This window comes from Rattus norvegicus, chromosome 9, assembly GCF_021556685.1.
Source record: "Rattus norvegicus strain SHRSP/BbbUtx chromosome 9, alternate assembly SHRSP_T2T, whole genome shotgun sequence".
Lineage (NCBI taxonomy): Eukaryota > Metazoa > Chordata > Mammalia > Rodentia > Muridae > Rattus > Rattus norvegicus.
Genome location: NC_141542.1, coordinates 13,547,969 through 13,569,025, shown reverse-complemented (window position 1 = coordinate 13,569,025; position 21,057 = coordinate 13,547,969). Strand labels below are relative to the sequence as shown.

Sequence of the window (21,057 nt, the reverse complement as noted above, 5' to 3'; positions counted from 1 at the left end):
GGTGTAACACAGATGGAGACTCAAGAGCAATGCAACAGCCTTGTGTATGTGTGAATCATTCACTACACAGAGAGAAGAATGCTGGATGTCTGACTAAAATGCAGTTTAAAGATTCAGTGTGTGTGTGTGTGTGTGTGTGTGTGTGTGTGTGTGTGTGTGTGTGTCTGTGTGTGTGTGTGTTCATTTGTTTCTATGGTAGCAAGCACAACATGGATCACCTTATTCCAGTACAACAGAAACTAGTACGGGTACAGAATTGCTCACAGAACTGAGAGAAAAATAACAAGGACAGAGAACAAGGCAAATGTGGGGACCCATAAAAAAAAGTTCCCAAGTGGTCATCGCCAAAGTATCTCTCATAAGTTGAGTGGGTTGCAATTTAGTTTGCTCATAATTCAAATCTGTGAGCAAAGCATATGTTCTACCTAGATGTGGCCATGTGTATACATTTTGGTCAGGGAACAGTGGGGCTCCTGATTGGTACCAAAGTCAAATAGGGTGGCATTGTTAAGAATTTGCAAATTTTGTGTTTTAGGGGGAAAACACCCAGACATATTGTAAGAATGAGCTTTCATCTTAAAATTAGGTGTAGGGATACTGGGATACTTCAGACTTCTGTGGCTGCTGACCATGCTCTAGCTTAAGTATGGTTCACCAACTTCAGATGGTTTATGTGATTGTATGACATTTGAATTTCCAGGAACTTTTCATAGGGTACATACATGTGAGGGCTGGAGAGGGTGTTGGTACTGTTGGTCCTTAATGGGGGTTGTTTATAATTTGTAAGTAGTTGTGATCAAAGAAGAAACAAAAGAAAAATTCAGGCATCTCTATCTCTCTACCCTCTATAACCCTGTTGCCTTATCTAATGTTATGAGGTGAAACCAGAGAGAAGGGGATAAAAAGTGCGAAAAAGAAGAGTCCACAAAATAGCAAAGACCAAAAACATACACACAGAAACATAGCAGTCACACACATACAAAAACACACACAAAGACACATGTGAGTGCTATGATACTGAAAGTATCTTAGGAATTGTACTCATGAGGTTCTATAAGTTAAACATAAAAAAAAAAGTTCATTGGGGCCTTAGTGACAAAACCAAATCTCTGCTAAATGATGATTCTCTTAACACCCCCAACTAGGCAAACATGCAAATACGCACCAAGCAAGTCATTAATGGTTCATTTCCTATCAACCAACAGGGTGCTCCAGGTCAAAGCACAATGCAAGGTGGCAGGATTTAGACATCGACACTTCAAGAAAGATAGATCATGGTTTACACTAATGAATTCCTGAGTTAGCACCATCTCTTCCCACTTAGAGACTTGGCATGTTGGGAAACATCTGTAGACCTAGGATTTAGAGAAATAATATGTATGGGACCATGAATTTTTCCTGACACTATACAGCCTGTAAATCATAGAAGCGAGACACTCGCGATTGTTTCCAGTCCCTTCTGCCAACCCTCACTGCCTGACATTCAGCAGCAGGACCTCCCTTAAAGGTAACTAAAAGATTCAATGTCTGTAAAGGCTTTGACCACAAGAATTCACATTTTCCTCTTGGGTTATTTGTCTTTTTTCTATCTTTTATGTGACTTCTTTGTAATTAACAACATTAGCTACGTATTACCCCTTATAAATTGTGTCTTTATAATTTGACATATCCAAGTTTCCTATAGAACTTCCCTCTGGAACCAAAAATATATAAATATTTACACTGTTTGAACTGTCACTTCCTGCAGTTTCTTTGTGTTATTTCTTGCAAGGGTTTCTTTGCTCTTAGAGAAATGAATTAACTCATGACTTTTTATTTAACCTGTGGATTTCAGTCACAGACATTCTCAGGAATTCATGTTAATGGTCAACTGGAAAAAGGCATAGCTGTACTTTGTTGAAATGTTACACTGTGCTCAAGTGCCCTGAATTCCAGTACTGATGTAAAGCAGTGCTTTGAGATGTTACTTTCTTGTATACATCATATGTATGTATGTGGAGTGGTGCCTATTAATGTTTATGAAGATTTTTCACAAGTGTATAAATGTGAAAGCAAGAAATGTCAACCTTGGGTGCCATTCTTCAAGTGTAAGCCTCCTTGACTTTGTTATTTAAAAAGTCACTCACTCACTCTCACACACATACACACATATACATACACACACACCACACTGCATTTGCTACTATGTGCCTGTGGAGGTCAGAGGATAATTTGTGGGAAGCAGGTCTCTCTTCCAACCATGTGAATTCCTGAGGATTGAACTCAGACCATGAAGGTGCATGTCAAGCCACTTTACCTTGTGAGCCGGTTTACCCTTATAAGTGCACCCTTATAACAGGATGCTCTAAAACTCATGGACATTCACTTTCCTCTACCTCCAGAGTAATAAGATGTCTGGCTTTGAATACTATAAAGGATGAATGGTAAATTCTTCTAAACATTTAGAAAAGAAACTGTGATAGTCCTCTATCCTCCTTTCCATTTTGGCAGAGTTGGGGATTGAACCTAGGACATCCTGTGTCAAATACTCTACCACTGAGCTACAGGTCCTGCTCTCTAATTCCTGTCAGAGGATAGAAGTTGATGGTATCCTTTCTATTCCAGTCTCTGAAGCCAGCCTTTCATAAATACCACATTCAACAAAGAACAGAAACAACAAAGGTATCTGTCACAAACAAACATTCAAAGCATAAAACAAATCAGCACATTGTCCAGATGTGGTTTGGGCAAGCCTGCCATGTCAAGACATAAGTTGCAGAGGAAGAAGGATCGAGAGTTCAAAATTACCTTAACCTTAATAATGAGCCGGAGGACAGCTTAGACACTGCACAATAGGAACTGTCAATGGAACAAAACAACCATAAAGCACATTTCCCTGGACTTCTTATCCTTTACCAAAGCTTTCCAGTACCAGAGGGATTGTTGTGTCTTGAGGGGCTTATCATTGGTTTACAGGGGAAGGAACAATGAAGAAGCAAGAGTATACTGTCCTTCTGTAGCTACTGATGGTGCTGGGTTTCTTAATGGACAGGAGCAGGTAGAATTATCTATACATCAACACAACAAACATGCTGAAAACATCACATGTAGAATATATCAACAATAAATTCTAAAAGAAAAGCCATATCACACTCTACCACAATCCTAGTATTTGTCCATCAGTCTGTCTGAGTGAAGGCTCCCTCTGGGATTTCTTCATCAATGTTCCTGCCAGCGCTGTCTACAGTTTCAGGCTTTATGGAACACATATCAGGCCTTGGAGTGTGTTCAAACAAGGTATACACCTTCCTAAGCTCCACAGCAATTGGAGAAAAATTTCTAGAAGGATCCAAGGCTCAGCAACACTGGACAGCAGCATGGGACTTCCACACGGTCAGAAGTGGTCAGAGGTCTAGAAACTCAACTTTACTCAACTCACTGCTCAGCTTAGGGCACAGTCATATTCAGGCCTGCAGCCCCATGCCTTTCACAGGACCACACCCACTCCGAGTACCCTGAACAGCCATTTCTGCCATCCCTGCCCTGGGCACACTGGTGGAACCCTGAAACAACACCACCTCAGGATAATAGACCACACACCAAATTGGCTAGGAAGCTTGACCCTTCTAGAATCCTGCCCAACTTCTTGTAATTGCCTGAGGTAGTACTTTCAAATAAAACTACAATCTGGTGGTACCTCTCCCCAGATCCCAAGATCTCAGCTAACACAAGGAGAGTGGTAATTTTCCATAGTATACTGGTAACCAAGTGCTTAGGAATCGCATGACTGACCAAAAATCTGTTTCTGTTGTAGTGATTTACTAAGAAATTTATGTAGATATAAGAGTGAAGGATATTTGCATTTTAGGATAATGTTAAGTTAAATTATTTGTAATCCATAATATATAAGCATGAACTGTTACTAGATAAAAATGTGCATTATCTGTGTTGTTCTGTTGACCTTTTGCATGGTGTCAAACAATATAAGGGGTGGGTGGGATGAAGACATTCAGATTCCAACTTTTTTTTATTTATTTATTAACTTGAGTATTTCTTATTTACATTTCGAGTGTTATTCCCTTCCTGGTTTACGGGCCAACATCCCGCTAGCCGCTCCCCCTCCCTCATCCTCCCCCAATTGCCACCCTCCCCCGAACAATCAAGTTCACTGGGGGTTCAGTCTTAGCAGGACCCAGGGCTTTCAAGCTTTCCAGTTCTTTCTCTGATTTCTTCAACGGGGGTCCTGTTCTCAGTTCAGTGGTTTGCTGCTGGCATTCGCCTCTGTATTTGCTGTATTCTGGCTGTGTCTCTCAGGAGAGATCTACATCTGGCTCCTGTCTGCCTGCACTTCTTTGCTTCCTCCATCTTGTCTAATTGGGTGGCTGTATACGTATGGGCCATTTATCAATGAGTGCATACCATGTGTGTTTTTCTGTGATTGGGTTAGCTCACTCAGGATGATATTTTCCAATTCCAACCATTTGCCTACGAATTTCATAAAGTCATTGTTTTTGATAGCTGGGTAATATTCCATTGTGTAGTAGAACCCCATTTTCTGTATCCATTCCTCTGTTGAAGGGCATCTGGGTTCTTTCCAACTTCTGGCTATTATAAATAAGGCTGCTATGAACATAGTGGAGCACGTGTCTTTTTTATATGTTGGGGCATCTTTTGGATATATGCCCAAGAGAGGTATAGCTGGATCCTCAGGCAGTTCAATGTCCAATTTTCTGAGGAACCTCCAGACTGATTTCCAGAATGGTTGTACTAGTCTGCAATCCCACCAACAATGGAGGAGTGTTCCTCTTTATCCACATCCTCGCCAACAGAAAAACACACATGGTATGCACTCATTGATAAGTGGATATTAGCCCAAATGCTCGAATTACCCTAGATGCACAGAACACATGAATCTCAAGAAGGATGACCAAAATCAGAATTCTTCACTCTTTCTTTAAAAGGGGAACAAGAATACCCTTGGCATGGAATAGAGAGGCAAAGTTTAGAACAGACGCAGAAGGAACATCCGTTCAGAGCCTACCCTACATGTGGCCTATACATATACAGCCCCGAAACTAGATAAGATGGATGAAGCAAAGAAGTGTAGGCGGACAGGAACTGGATGTAGATCTCTCCCGAGAGACAGCCAGAATACACCAAATACATAGGCAAATGCCATCTTAAACCACTGAACTGAGAACGGGACCACCGTTGAAGGAATCGTAGAAAGGACTGAAAGAGCTTGAAGGTGCTTGAGACCCCATATGAAAAACAATGCCAACCAACCAGAGCTTACAGGGACTAAGTCACTACCCAAAGACTATTCATGGACTGACCTTGGGCTCCAACCTCATAGGTAGAAATGAATAGCCTAGTAAGAGCACCAGTGGAAGGGGAAGCTCCTGTTCCTGCCAAGATTGAACCTCCAGTGAACTGGATGGTAGGGGGGATTGCGGTAATTGGGGAGGATGGGGAGGGGAACAACCATAAAGAAGGGGGGGGGAGGGGTTGGGGGATGTTGGCCCATAAACCGGGAAAGGGAATAACAGTTGAACTGTAAATTACCCAAGTTAATAAAGATGAAAATATATATATACATGAAATGAAAAAAAAAAGAAATTCACGCATTTTTTTATGTTTTCCAGTTTAGTGTAATAAAGATTTTTAAACTATATCTTTATGATTCTCTGAATTTCCTCAGTGTCTGTTGTAATGGCTCTCTTTCACATCTCTAATTTTCCTAATTTTGATTCTCTTTCTTTTCTGGCTAATTTGTCTAAAAGTCTGTCAGGACTGTTGATTTTTTAAATGAAATAGTTCTTAATTTCACTGAGTTTTAGTGTATTGCTTTTTTTGTTTATTTCTATCTTATTAGTTTGATCTCTGTGTTTGACTATTTCTTCCTGTCTGTACTTTTGGGGTATTGCTTCTGCTTGTTTTTCTAAAGTGTTCATGTGTATCATTTGCTTATTAATATGAAATCTTTCCAAGAGTTTTTGTGCAGACATGCAGAAAGTCAGAATGACCTGGATAGATAGTCTGCATGCTCTAAGAAAATCAGATGTCAGCCCAGACTACCTAGTAAAACTATCAAACATAATGAAAGATTAAAGAAAAAATATTTCACAGTAAGGACAAATATCAACAATTTCTGTCCACCAATTCATTTCTACACACGGCACTAGTTATAGACCAAAAGAAGGCACAATGAGTAAATAATCCCAAAATAGGTAGGCAAAAGATGATTAAAAAGTGAGTCAGGAACACAAAAACAACAGGAATTCATAAATACTCAATAATAACTGTTAATATTTTTAATTTCTTAATAAAAAGATACAGAATAAGAGATTGGATTGAAAAGCAGGATCCTGCTCCCTGGAAGAAGCACACTTCTCCATCAAGGACAGTTACCATCTTACAGTTAAAGAATAGAGAAATGTACTCAAGGGAATGAGGACAAGAAGCAAGCAGGCTAACTATTTGATATCTGACAAATATACTTCCAACAAAAACTAATTAGAAGATATAAGGGAGGAAGCTAAATACTCATTAAAGGAAAAAACTACCAACAGGATGTTACAGTTTTAAACATTTCTGTACCAAATGTAAGGGCACCCCCTTTCATACTACAAACACTACTCTATCCAAAATTATATGTCGAGCATCACACAGGCATAGTGACTTCAGGACCTACTTCTAACCAATAAGCAGGCCACCCTGACAAAAGCTAAACAGAAAAACTCTGGAGTTAATTACATCATACATTGAATGGAGCTAATGGGACTCTTACAATGTTTTACCCAATCATTAAACACTAAATTTTATTTTGGCAGTTAATGACATTTTATCCAAAACTAAACACAGTATTAGGAGAAAAAGTAAGTCTTCATGAACATAGGAAAATTGAAATAACATCTGACATCTCATCTTGTTAGTGCAATTTTATAATTAACAGTTTCTTGTTTATCTTGGTTATCTTCCAAGTACATGAGACAGAGACTATAAGATTTATTTGATAAGCTTTACAGAACAATATCTGAGTAGTTATTAGTCTATCTAACCCTCTAAGCTAATCTGACTACCTCTCAGGGAAGATTCCCAAGATACTTGCATTTTAGTATTGATTTGGCTCTCTCTGCTCTGGGCACTTTTCCAGGTATCACTCGGACTCTCTCTTTGTGTTGACTTTTCTTTGACCCCTTTCTTTACTCCTCTCCACTCACTGGAATCGGAAGTCCACCTCTGTTCTCTCCCCAGCTCAGTCATTGGCTGATCAGTTTTCATTGACAAATCAGAGAATAAATGGGGAGAAATAAGTATATATCAGCGAGACAGGAGATATTGGAATAAGCATTACAATGCCATGTCTGGATTACAAGAAGTTACGGGAGCAGAGAAATCAACATTTGAATACAGTCATGCCTATCTACTTAGTGTGTTGTAACTGATTTCACAGTAAATAGACAACTGCATACTTGCAAAGTTACCATATGATCGATCAGTAAATCATAACATATTTATCATATGATGCTGCCCAATATATACATCTGGTCTTTAATGTTAAGTTTAAAGTGTACCACAAAAACCATGTGCTAGAAACAATCATCCCACATTCATGCATGAATGCTATTTAGAAGGGTCCTTGAAAAGTAAATAGGATTGGGTGAGAATACATAAAGCAAGAACTAGAATGTTTCCTGCTCTTCACTGTGTGATACCTCTGCCTCAGAGGTCACAAGGTTCTCTATTCTTCATTTCATGATAAATTACCTAGTCTAGGCTATTTTGTAATAGGAAGAGAAATCAAACTAAGACCCTGCTATGTAGAGGGTGCCACCACTGAAGGTTTTCAGGATAACCATGTTTACCAGCCAGTAAGTGCATCTGAATGGACAGAACCAAGGGAGCACATTGTCCTATTGCACATTCTTTTATCTTACCTGTCTCCAGAATTCCACTGTCTTTTACAGAAGCAGGAGATAGGACTATATACTCAACCCAGGAGTTTTGGGCCATTTCTCTTAAGATTTTGAGAGCGGTAACAACACATGCAGTGTCAAGTTTTAAAAATCTTAAGATTTTTAACACTTCTTTCTTTGCACACTCCTCCATGTCTGATACAGTTCCTAGTAATCAACCAATATTTAATGAATAAATGGCCATCATCACTAATTACTAGAACAATATCAGTATTTCTTTCCATCTTTTTATAGAATTCAAAGCCTCCTATTACCTGTTCATAGAACCTTTTGGCTTTCTAACTAGAACATGTTGCCAGAAGCTACTAGACATCACCAATAGCCCCCTAAAGTCTGAAAAGACATAAGTGTAGTGCACTGTTCTCCCTCCCTTGAACAGAGGCCCTCAAGAAGAATGTTTCTGTCACTTTCCTCCCACATTGAGAATTAATTCAGCCTGCATGCTCTTTCCTCTAGAGGACAAAAGTCCAACCCTGATTTCAAACATATATGTGGCCAATACTATCAAAAGTAAACTTATTAATCATAATACAATATGGCAACACTGAGGGGTGATTTCCTGAAGAAAGCCACAGCATTCATGCCAAGATGTTCTGGTGCCTCCAGGATGGGGTCAAAGTGTGTGGATTCCTGTGCTGCCAGTTAACCTTGGATCAGGGAATTCACTAATCTGAAGGAGGACCTTTGGAAGAGACTGTTAGAAAAGCAAGACGTGCATCTGTTCTGCTTAGTATCCTTACAGACACATACTGCTTGTGCTTAAACACTAACTGTAAGTAATAAAGATAGCATATAGCACCGACTTTACTTAGTCCTTTAAATGAAATGCCATTAAACACTGAATAGAAAATATGCTGTTAGGCTGAAGAGATGGCTCAGCCATTAAAGGCTAGGCTAACAACCAAAAATGTAAGAAAATAGATTACACATTTTGAAAGATGAATAGGATTGTTGGCTCTTCAATTGACAAGGGCAAATTTCAAATGATGTTGGCTAACAAGAAAAATGTTATTTTTCTTTAAAAGAAGTTGTTTAGAGTAATTTTCTTTTATGTTTGAGTGCTTTACCTGTGTCCACAGAAGCCAGAAGAGGGCATGGGTCCTGTGATTGGATTTACCAATTCTTGTAAGCCATTTCAAGTGTGAAATAGTTGCATGCAGTGTATGCAGAGACACCAAGACACAGGACTATCTACTACAGGGTAATTAACTGGCTTGATGATCTTGTACAGGTGTTATACCGGTAACCACATCTGCTCTGAGTTACTTGATTCTTGCACCAGCTGTGTCATTTCCAGAAGTCAGCATTTTATAGCTGTCCTCTATATCTGCTGGCTCATACACTCTTTTTCTATTTTGTGAGCAATTGGATAGTTCTTCTCTGAACTTGTGCTAAAATTCTGCAGTGAGTCCATCTGATCTTTGGCACTGGTTATTTGGGACATGTTTTATTTTTATTATTTCTCCAGTCTCATTACTAAGTTATGGATCTCTTTAGCTCATTTGTTTTTTATTGGTTTAATTTTGATATGTCAAGTGTTTCTAAAAATTCATCTGTTTCTTTCAGGTATTTTAGATTAGTGGAAAAGAGACTTAAAATATGTTCTTATACTTTTCTTAATTTCATTTATATGTTATAATATTTCCTTTTTCATTTCTCATTTTATTATTTGGGTCTGTAAAAACACACATGCACTTAGGCTTTCATTCAGGGCTTTCTACATGTGAGTTCTTTTTACTTTGCTTAGATTAACATAGAGTTTGCCAAAATATTTTCAGATGAAACTTTTAATTTAATGGATTCTTTGTAAACTTTTTTTTACTTCCATTTCATTAACTTTTGACCTCTTTTCATCTACTGGTTTGGGGTTTGGTTTGTTCAAGGCTTTTGGATGTATGATGAAGTTATTGATTTTTTGATCTCTCAATTAGATTTTCATTAAGCATTCAAAGCTGTAATATTTCATTGTGTTCAGATAGAATGCAGGAAGTTATTTCAATTTTCCTGTGTTTGTTGAAAGTTGCTTTTTGTTCTAATATACGGTGAATATTAGAGAGATTTCTTTGTCTCGTTGAGGAGAAAGTATAATTTTAATGTTTAGGTAGATGTGCTATAAGATATATTTTGTCCTTTTGCGTTTTGATTTCATTCAGTTCCAATGTTTCTCTGTTTAGTTTGTGTCTGGACAACCTCTCAGTTTTTGACAATGGGATACTAAAGTCATCAAATGTCATTGTGGTGGTTAATCTGTGGATTTAGATCTAATAGACAGTATTTGTTTTATGAATTTGTGTTTAGTGCATTTATGGTTATAAATATTTACAGATTTTCTTTTCTAGAGGCTCCTTTACTCGAACAATGGGCTGTCAGGAGTGACTGAATATTTGAGGACTTTTACCATCTTTTCCCCTGGCTTCTAGCTGCCTGTTTCAACTGTGGCAAGCTGTATACCATTTCTGTTTTCTCATTTATTGGCGTCTGGTTGGTGGCCCACAGTTTGTTGTGTGGTAGAGGAAGCAAATAGAGCTGTTGGAGGGGTGAGTGTCACTTTAGTTCATCACTGTGACCATGAAGGAATCAGTTGTAATCAATGCTCACTAAATACATATGCCAGGTTATTAGAACCTATTGATTTATCTCTTTTGCATTCACCCTCAATACATAGCTGTTCAATTAGCAATATCACTCTTATATGGGATAAAGAGTCTAGAGTGACACTTTGAGTGTGAAAATAGTAGCATGCAACGTAGGATATCTCCACACAGATACTAGGACACAGGGTCTTCTGCTACAGGGCAATTGTGACTTGCGAGTCAACAAACAAAACCTCTTTAGAAAGGAGGTGGTAGAAGACATATCAGCCATGGAGGAATTACAGTATCAAAAGATGAGTTAAGCTTTAATTTCATGGCTAAAGCAAGTTTGGAAGTTGCCAGAAGAGATCTAGTAAGCTCAGTTTGATCTGAGGTTGCCAAGAACAACATCAAGGAATTTAATTTGCCTTCTTCATGCAAATATATATATATATATATATATATATATATATATATATATATATATATATATATATCATGGGATGATGTGAGTATAAATAAATATATACATAGTTTCTTCGTCTAAACTTTTGTTCTGTCATTCTTCATATGTGTGCATCAATGAATATATTCTGGAAAGAAAGGGAAAAAGCCAGCATTTGTAACTACTTAGTCTGTGCTGGGTCTGTCTTTCTCTCTCTCTTTATTTCTTTTTAAATTTTATTTTTCTTGGATATTTTATATATTTACATTCCAAAGGTTATCCCCTTTCCCTCTCTCCCATACCTCCTCCCCCTGCTTCTATGAGCATGCTCCCTCTCTTACCCACCCACTCTAACCTCAGAGCCCTGGTTCCATGTTTTTAATCTAACAGTACTGATTGGAGGTAGTTAGCATGACTCACATTTTATAGATATAGAAAAGAAATCTCTAAGAAGGTTCCACTGGATACCTGAGGCCATGCAGCCAGTATTTTAGTTTCTCCATTACTGAACCCAAGTCTTTTTACTTGCCAACAGAACAGGACCCAAGTAACTAAGACTAGCTCTTGTGGTAGAAGAAAAACAAAGATTCTTTAGACTCGTGTTCTGAAATATCTTTTTAAACTCACTCATGTTTTAAGCTTCTTTTTAATCACAGTTAAGGGGAGATTGGGAATTAGTTTACTTTGTGAATCCTGGTGGTTAATAATTTTTTAGTTTGGCACACCTTAGCATCACGAGTCTTAAAAGGTAAATGAGGTCATGGATGTAAGCCTCATGTGCCAGGTTTGAGTAACTTTATAAGGGCTGCACTCATCTAGGCACAGGGTGCTTTGAGCAAAAGGCTGAATGTGTCAGCTTTTGAGTTATTTTTCTTTTTGAACATAAGCATGGCAATACTCTTGTTTTTCCCACTTTAAACTCTATCAGACTGGAGAGGAAGAAGACCACGTAGCATGGGGACTCTGCAACAAAGCCAGGGCCTGCACATAGTGGGGAAGCAGGTGGTCTTAGAGAGGGAGGAGCAGTGTGTTTGCCTCTGTGCATTTCTCTAAACAGCCTTGAGTCTGAAAGTACTTAAGGTAGTGGAGATTTATAGAACAGTGATCCCTAAACAGTGAGACTTACTTCCTCATTGGCCAGATGCCAAAGTTTGTTTCTTGTAGTCGTGACTCTGTTGATTAAAGCTCTAGCTGATCTCGTTGATTACAGATTGTTTGAGATTGATTGCTAAAGTTTGGGTATATTTGGCATAGTAGAATTTGAGCATCTGTGCTTGCCCTATACCAGAAATACTTTCTTCCTTCCTCTAAGTGTACCTTTGTACTTACCGAACACTGGGCAGTCCAGCTTTTAGACTGGTGAAAACTAGAGTTTGAAGGTAAGAACACAGCTTATCTGAAACATTTGGCATAACTTGTTGGTGTATGTTCTTAGTTCTCAGACATACAGGTGCTAATGTGTAAGTGGTGTAACTCAAGTCAGAAAGATCCTAAGTCTTAAGAAACCTAAGAAAAATAATAATAAAAAAAAATCTGAAGCTAACATTGGCTGTGTTCAACTTAGAAATTCATGCAGACACCTTTCCACAATACCATCTCTTTGTGCATACTGTACTTTTCCCTCACAAAGACTCCCCTCCTGTCAGCCATCTACACTGCTCTGGCTATGACTATTTCTTCACCACACTGGACCTTCTTTCGTTAAGTCTGTGGACACCATTCAAGCTAGGCCTATAAAAAAAACTGGACCAGGTCTCCTGCTTAGGGAAGTTACTTATATAAGCAAGTAACCATAGCACTGTGGCATAAGATCTGGGAAGTTCTCATGTAAATTTAGATCCTCTTGCAGCTGAGGGTGGAGGACAGTTATGATTTCAAATCGTGTCTGGAGGACAGTGTGAGGACCTGTCTCAGAAAACAAGATGAAAGGTTAACTCTATGGAAAAGACTAGAGATTGTTTCACAAAGGAGGCCACAGGGACCTGGCCTCAGAGGACGAAAAGGAGCCTGCCTGGGAAAGTCTGTGTGTCTATCTGCCTTACTCTAAAAATAGCAGTGACCACAGCTGAGACCACCTATAAGTAGAAGCCCAAGGAAGCACTCTTTTTCTCTTCTAGCCTGCATGCTGTGGGCTGTCAGATGGCAGGTGTATTTCTACCTGTGTGCTCCTTGACCTTCTATGAGGTTATCAGAAGTAGAAAGTGTCATTCTCAGTATTTGATGTACCCAGTCTGCGAGGCACTGGTGCTCAGTAGCACAGGAAGCTGCTTTCAGTTCTTCCCCTGTGATCTCTGCTTCTGCTCAGCAGCAGAAGTGAGGTTTGTGCACACATCAACTCCAATTCTGGGAACACATTCAAACTTGAGAATCTGATTTCAGCTGGGTGTCTGTGGCTTTTGTATCACTGTAAGATAAGGCATTCAGAAACCTCTATTCCTCCCCAACATTGTCAAGCTGGGCATGGTGCACACTGGGCAAACCTTTACTACAGAACTACACATCAGCCCCCACCTGACTCACTGTACATACTTCCATGGCCTCACTCAGCCCTCAAATCTACCTTTATACCACACAGACTCTATTAATGAGCTGGTCTCTGTCAACTGAAGATGTTCAGTCCTTACCTCCAGGTCATAATTTTAAACTTATTTAAATTCAGTTACTTGTTTAGTCAAGTAACAAAGAAACACTAAGACAAATGAATAATTTTCTTTATTTTCCAATGTTCAATGAAACAGCAGGTCTCTGAGCTTTAACTGATCATGCTATTCTGCTCAGTTTTAAAAAAAATTCCTACAAAAAAGTCCCAGATCAAGGTGTCTGTCAGTATGGTTTCTCAAGGCCTTTTCCTCTGTTTGCAGGGGGCCTTCTTTTACTATGTCCACACATGTTGTTCCCTGTGTACATCCCTTGGTATTTCTCTGTATGTCTAAATCTCTTCTAAGAAGAACCCTAGTATGATAGAATTGGAGCCTCATCTCAACTTAATGACATCTTCAGGGCCCTGTCTCAAACTGACACATTTTAAAGTAAGAAGATTAGAGCTCAACATGTGAATGTGGAGGCACACAGTTCAGTCCATCATATCCACCAATGCTTTTGCAATATTAGTTTATGCAAATAGTTTGCACTTGCTCACAAATTGAGCAGTTTAAAATGATGCAACAAGATGTGGTAGTACGTATCTGGAATCGCAGCATTTTGGAGGCAGAGGCAGAGGCAGAGGCAGAGGCAGAGGCAGAGGCAGAGGCAGAGGCAGAGGCAGAGGCAGAGGCAGTGGCAGAGGCAGAGTCAGAGGCAGAGTCAGAGGCAGAGGCAGAGGCAGAGGCAGAGGCAGAGGCAGAGGCAGAGGCAGAGGCAGAGGCAGAGGCAGAGGCAGAGGCAGAGGCAGAGGCAGAGGCAGAGGCAGAAGCATACTTGCAATTTTGTATAGGAAAACAAAGGATGAATTAATTAACTCAAACTTTTTCCTTTATTCTTATTTTTTTTGTGCCAGTGTAGGTCTGCTTCTGCCCTTGAGGTATCCAGGTACCATTGTGCACTGAGCAGGACTGAAAAGAACAAAGTTTATTCTGGTAGGTGGATTTCACAGGGTGTCAGTTGGAGTGAATGCAAAGGGATAAATAGCCTTCTTTAGTGATGGTTTTCAGTGAAATAGCTCTCTCTTATTGGGCTTATTAAGGGCTATATATACCTCGGTGAGTAGGTAGGAGTTTTCATACTGAGGGTATATTACTGGCTGGTGTTCATATGTTTGGAATGTTCATTTACCTGTGGAGGACTATTTGATTCCTGAACATATCCTTACAGGGAAAGAGGAAGGATAATCTGTAATTTTGCATGACTACCTCAAGGGTGGCAAAAATGGGGATCATAGGGTTTATGTGCACAGGGAATGCACACCCAGAGCAAGGAGGAAAACAGTCCTACTCCTGCTGGTATCAGGATGAGATTTTCAAGGCTTCGACACATCAACCTTACTCTTGCTCTGGATGGCTCCCTTGGTTGCATGGCATTCCAGACTCACAGGTTTAGTGCTTTGAAACAGTATTACTGTAACCTAGACTGGCCTCAAAGTCACACTCTTTCTGCTAGCTTCCCTCATATTGCTTGCCATCATACCCTACTGATTGTTTTAACTGTTTTTGGTCAGAAGTTTGAGCAGATTACAGCAGCTAGGTGAAATGAAGGTCTGCACACCAAGAGGCTTGGGGAAAACATCCCACCTCAGTTCATCTGCTGAACATCAGCCTTCTGTTCTGTTGTGCAGGTGAAGGACTGAGGCTGTTGCCTCCAATTTACTCTCAGCTTCTAAAGGCCTTGAAATCTATTCCCTTTTGTCTATGAGCTGGTAGAGGGAACTGCATCATCAATATACTTTGAGGACTCCCATATCCACCACCAAAGTTCTACTGGAGTTCAAAATGAGAATGTGTTTGGGAACTGTTATACTGAATACCAAAATTTATATTTGAAAAGGACACTGTAGACTTGCAGACTTGCACTCACATGTTGCTAATAGGGGAATGTGCTAGTGGAGATTTGTCTTTACAACCTCGTAGTTCTGGAAGCCATGTTAGGCTTCCTATCTTAATAGATATTTGGTCATTCAAAGATTTCTGGCAGGGTTGAAGACTGATTACAGTCTCATAGCCTATCAGGCTGTTTAACTCTGAAAATACATATTTTATTGGATAGTTATCAGATAGTATACAAGCTAGCCAAGATATAATATACATTTTAAGCCTTTCTTAAGCTGGAATGGATAACTAAATGTTCTGTTTAACTAAAAAAGTGATGGACTGGGTGTTGAGTATATCATATGCTTTATAAATTTTAGAATGGTAATAATTGTACTCAATTTATATATAAGTGAAAAGGCTTTTTAACTGGACAAAAAGGGGGAAATGTTCTGGTTTGCCCTGGAGTTATCTGTATTTTGATGCTAACTCCACTGCCCCAAGGACAGCTGCCTAGTCAAGTACTCAGGAATCAGGTGACTTCACTAGAAACTTCTCCCCATTGAATTTGTAAAATACAGGTGAGGGGTAGGTACAGGATAGAAGGAGGCCTGTCATTGGAGGAGAAGGAAGGATGGGTGGGAGAGAAGTTTGAAGGAAGAGTAGGAGACTGGAACAGAAAGGAGAAGAGAGCGAGAGAGAGAGACTCGCTGGCAGGACAATGGACACTGATGTAAAGATCTCGCTCTGTGTATTTACAGGTTGTTACTAATGTTCCTAAGGGATGGATGGTACTGGGATTTGTATGTTTAGGTGGGCAATTATATCTTAACAATTGGCTTGAAAGAGCGTACCCCTGAACGGGGAGCCTCGTCTCTCGCTCCAATCATGGGGTGGGGTGCCACCAGGAATCACGAGTAGCCAGTCTTGATGTAACAGCAAGAGGTAGCTTTTATTAACGAGATCCCTATTAGCGGGATCCTGGGTCGATACGTATCTCACACAGGAGACAGAGGAATCGACCCCGAGCTTCCAAACTCGGGGGTTTATATAGGGGAGGTTAGGGACATTTGCGTGGTTACACATGATTGGTCATTTCAAATGGTGCACACTTACTTTCGGCTCGAAATTACAACAGCAAGGAGTACATGCTATCTAGCAGCTCAGCAGCTCGGGTAGGGTGGCTCATCTCACTCAGGGAGATGACTCACTTCTGGGGAGTGAAGGAAGGGGAGGGGGTGGCTACGGATGATCAGTGTCCTTGGAACTGGTAGCTGGTTTGGCAAGTCCTATCTCTGGCTCTCCCTCAGGCACGTCCGGCACTGCACATCCTGACTCTGACAATGAGTAACCTTTTTAAAACTCTATTTCTACAGGCTCAAAGAAAAAAAAAAGAAAAGGACAAAAATACATTAAGTAATAACAATTTCTGTATTAGTTTTCTTTGTGAATATGGACTTATTGCATGAACATCTTAAATTTCACGCACACTTGTAACTTAGAAGCAATTTTTAAAGAAGTTTTATGAGATTAGTAGACAGATACTAGCTGAGGTCTTTATCAAACCATTGATTTAGAATCTTGTAAGCCTTCTTATATTTAGAGGAATGATTATTACTTATGCTAAACCTGTGATGTGAATTAAAAGGGAAGGACCTAACATGGAAGGTATGTTAGAAATGTCAGTGCTCCAAACTAAGTGAGTGAGCTTACACTTGCCACTTCAGAACCAAGGAGACTGGAGCAGGAGGATTGTACATTCAAGGCTACAGAGGGAGCTATGGGCAATCCTGGGATATGTAGAGATCCTATCTACTCTTACCTTAAAAGAAAAGAAAGGAAGGGGAGATGGCAATACTCTATCTTCCTCTGCTGAAGCTCACTATATCACATCTCAGAGTTTTATGGGAAGTACACCCTCTCTGCTATACTACAACTATAGCTGCTGCTTATATTGGAAATGTTTTCAAGTAAAACCGGGTCTTCATTTTCTAAAAGCACTGCATCCATTCCAGAGAACTCAACTTTCTCTGGGAACCTGTCATCCTGATATTTGGTCTGGCCAGCCTGGACAGTTTTTGTTTCTCTCATTCACTGTAGTTTTCTTTACACAATTACTAACAATTATTCACTGTTACACTTTCCATAAATATTCTTTCCCTCTAATGTTCTAGGCTTAAAATTATATAACAACTAAAAACGAGTTGCTTATAATAAATATAATAGTGGTACTCACTACTGTAGCAGTCACTGAACATTACCTTGCTATGCCTCTGAGCAGCAGTGGTAGATGTGCTTTGAAACTACAATAGCCACTTACTCTTGAGTATTAGAAGATCATTCATCCCTCCTATTCATATATTTGTAAGTTTCTAGGTATAGCAACCAACCACAAACAGTGGAACAATGTGTCTCTCTCTGAAAAAAAGACATAAAGTAGACTGTAAGTACATGAGAAGATATTCATTATTAGTCATGAAGGAAAAGCAAAACAAATCTATTGGGATGGAGATTTAAGGGAGATACATGTCAGTGATTAGAGAGTACTATATACTACTGGTAGACTTCTTAAATGATACAGCCACTGTAGGAAAGTTCTATGACAATTTCTCAAAAATGAGAACATACTATTTTGCATATCTGCATTGAGTCATGAACCCAAAAATATGAATGTAGAAGCTTAGGTATTGTGCATTGTTTATAGTACAATAGTTGAAAGGAGGCACTCCAAGTTCCCGTGGACAAGGAAATGGATAAACAAACCACACTACAAGCAGGCATGCAATAAAAGTTAGCATTAATTGGGAAGAAAATCTGATGGCATGCCACAATACAGCCGATCCTTAAGAATATTCAACTAAATAAAATAGCTATTCACAAGAAGACAAAATGAACTTACTCTAAAGCATCTAGAGTTTAAGGAGATAAAAAGGAAAATAGTGGTAGCCTGGCACTGAGATTTAGCAGTAGTGGGCTCCTAGCTTCCATCTAGAAAAGTAAAATGTTTTCAGGAGATGGAAGGTGATGGTAGACATAGAACAGCAGGAATATTATTAATGCCACTGAGCCATCCACTTATGATACTTAAGAGTCATTTTCATGTTGTATATGCTTTATCACAGTACTTTAAGAATTCCATTCTGGGCCCCCACCAGCTCACTGCTCCCAAACCCCATGGGAGCGAGAGCTCACCGCCTGGACAGGTGGGCATTCCTGAGACTGCAGAGCGGAAGAGACCACCAACAGTGCGCACACCTGCCCATATCCCTGGCACCAGAGAAAACTGTATACGGCCTCTGGGTTCCTGGAAATAAGCGCACAGGAGCAGCAGGTCCCCTGCCCCTGAGACACCACCAGAACCTGAAGGGACCGACCAGATAAACAGTTCTCCGCACCCAAATCTCATGGGAGGGAGAGCTAAATCTTCAGAAAGGCAGACACGCGTGGGAAACCTGAGGAGACTACACTCTGCTCACATTACTGATAACAGAGGAAAAAACAAACGCCATCTGGAACCCTGGTGCATGGAAGCTCCCGGAAAGGGCTGTGCAGATAATCCTGGTTGCTGTCCCCCCGGGGAGCTCATAAGCAACACCCCATTAGCAAACTTGAGCCTCAGGACCACAGGTAAGACAAACCTTCCTGCTCCAAGCGACGTGCCTGGTGGACTCAAGACAGAGGGCACAGGAATAGCTGAAGACCTGTAGATAGGAAAAACTACACGTCCGAAATCAGAACACTCTGTTCCCATAACTGGCTGAAAGAAAAAAAGGAAAACAGGTCTACAGCACTCCTGATACACAGGTTTATAGGACAGTCTAGCCACTGTCAGAAATAGCAGAACAAAGTAACACTAGAGATAATCTGATGGCGAGAGGCAAGCGCAGGAATCCAAGCAACAGAAACGAAGAATACATGTCATCATCAGAGCCCAATTCTCCCACCAAAACAAACACGGAATATGCAAACACACCAGAAAAGCAAGATCTAGTTTCAAAATCATATTTGATCATGATGCTGGAGGACTTCAAGAAAGACGTGAAGAACTCCCTTAGAGAAACACAGGAAAACATAAATAAACAAGTAGAAGCCTAAAGAGAGGAATCACAAAAATCCCTGAAAGAATTCCAGGAAAACACAATCAAACAGTTGAAGGAATTAAAAATGGAAATAGAAGCAAACAAGAAAGAACACATAGAAACATCCCCAGATATAGAAAACCAAAAGAAGAGACAAGGAGCCGTAGATACAAGCTTCACCAACAGAATAAAAGAGATAGAAGAGAGAATCTCAGGAGCAGAAGATTCCATAGAAATCATCGACTCAACTGTCAAAGATAATGTAAAGCAGAAAAAGCTACTGGTCCAAAACATACAGGGAATCCAGGACTGAATGAGAAGATAAAATCTAAGGATAATAGGTATAGAAGAGAGTGAAGACTCCCAGCTCAAAGGAACAGTAAATATCTTCAACAAAATCATAGAAGAAATCTTCCCTAACCTAAAAAAAGAGATACCCATAGGCGTAAAAGAAGCCTACAGAACTCCAAATAGATTGGACCAGAAAAGAAACACCTCCCGTCACATAATAGTCAAAACACCAAACACACAAAATAAAGAAAGAATATTAAAAGCAGTAAGGGGAAAAGGTCAAGTAACATATAAAGGCAGACCTATCAGAATCACACCAGACTTTTCTCCAGAAACTATGAAAGCCAGAAGATCCTGAACAGATGTCATACAGACCCTAAGAGAACACAAATGCCAGCCCAGGTTACTGTATCCTGCAAAACTCTCAATTAACATAGATGGAGAAAGCAAGATATTCCATGACAAAACCAAATTTAAACAATATCTTTATACAAATCCAGCACTATAAAGGGTAATAAATGGTAAAGCCCAACATAAGGAGGCAAGCTACACCCTAGAAGAAGCAAGAAACTAATCGTCTTGGCAACAAAACAAAGAGAAGAAAAGCACAACAACATAACCTCACATCCAAATATGAATGTAACAGGAAGCAATAATCACTATTCCTTAATATCTCTCAACATCAATGGCCTCAACTCCCCAATAAAAAGACATAGATTAACAAACTGGATACGCAACGAGGACCCTACATTCTGCTGCCTACAGGAAACACACCTCCGAGAAAAACACAGACACCACCTCAGAGTGAAAGGCTCAAAACAACTTGCCAAGCAAATGGTCAGAAGAAGCAAGCTGGAGTAGCCGGATGTAGATCTCTCCTGAGAGACACAGCCAGAATACAGCAAATACAGAGGCGAATGCCAGCAGCAAACCACTGAACTGAGAACAGAACCCCCGTTGAAGGAATCAGAGAAAGAACTGGAAGAGCCTGAAGGGGCTCGAGACCCCATATGAACAACAATGCCAAGCAACCAGAGCTTCTAGGGACTAAGCCACTACCTAAACTTTATATATGGACTGACCCTGGACTCTGACCTCATAGGTAGCACTGAATATCCTAGTAAGATCACCAGTGTAAGGGGAAGCCCTGGGTCCTGCTAAGATTGAACCCCAGTGAACTAGATTGTTGGGGGGAGGGCGGCAATGGGGGGAGGATGGGGAGGGGAACACCCATAAAGAAGGGGAGGGGGA

At 40.0% G+C, this 21,057-nt stretch overlaps 1 protein-coding gene across 12 annotated transcripts in view; it reads left to right on the top strand.

The window, feature by feature from the left end:
- Positions 1 to 8,474: 8,474 nt before the first annotated feature.
- LOC148003332 (sulfotransferase 1C2A-like) overlaps positions 8,475 to 21,057 on the top strand; it is a 31,240-nt gene continuing 18,657 nt past the window's right edge. The window contains exons 1-3 of one of the 12 annotated variants that reach the window (XM_087568297.1): positions 8,477 to 8,730; positions 10,284 to 10,495; positions 14,478 to 14,551. The gene's annotated coding sequence lies outside the window, so the exon portion shown is untranslated. Of the gene's footprint in view, positions 8,731 to 9,008; positions 9,160 to 10,283; positions 10,496 to 14,472; positions 14,552 to 18,558; positions 19,064 to 21,057 lie in introns of those variants that run through there. The other 11 variants (XM_087568299.1, XM_087568295.1, XM_087568303.1 and 8 more) reach the window with 11 other exon arrangements.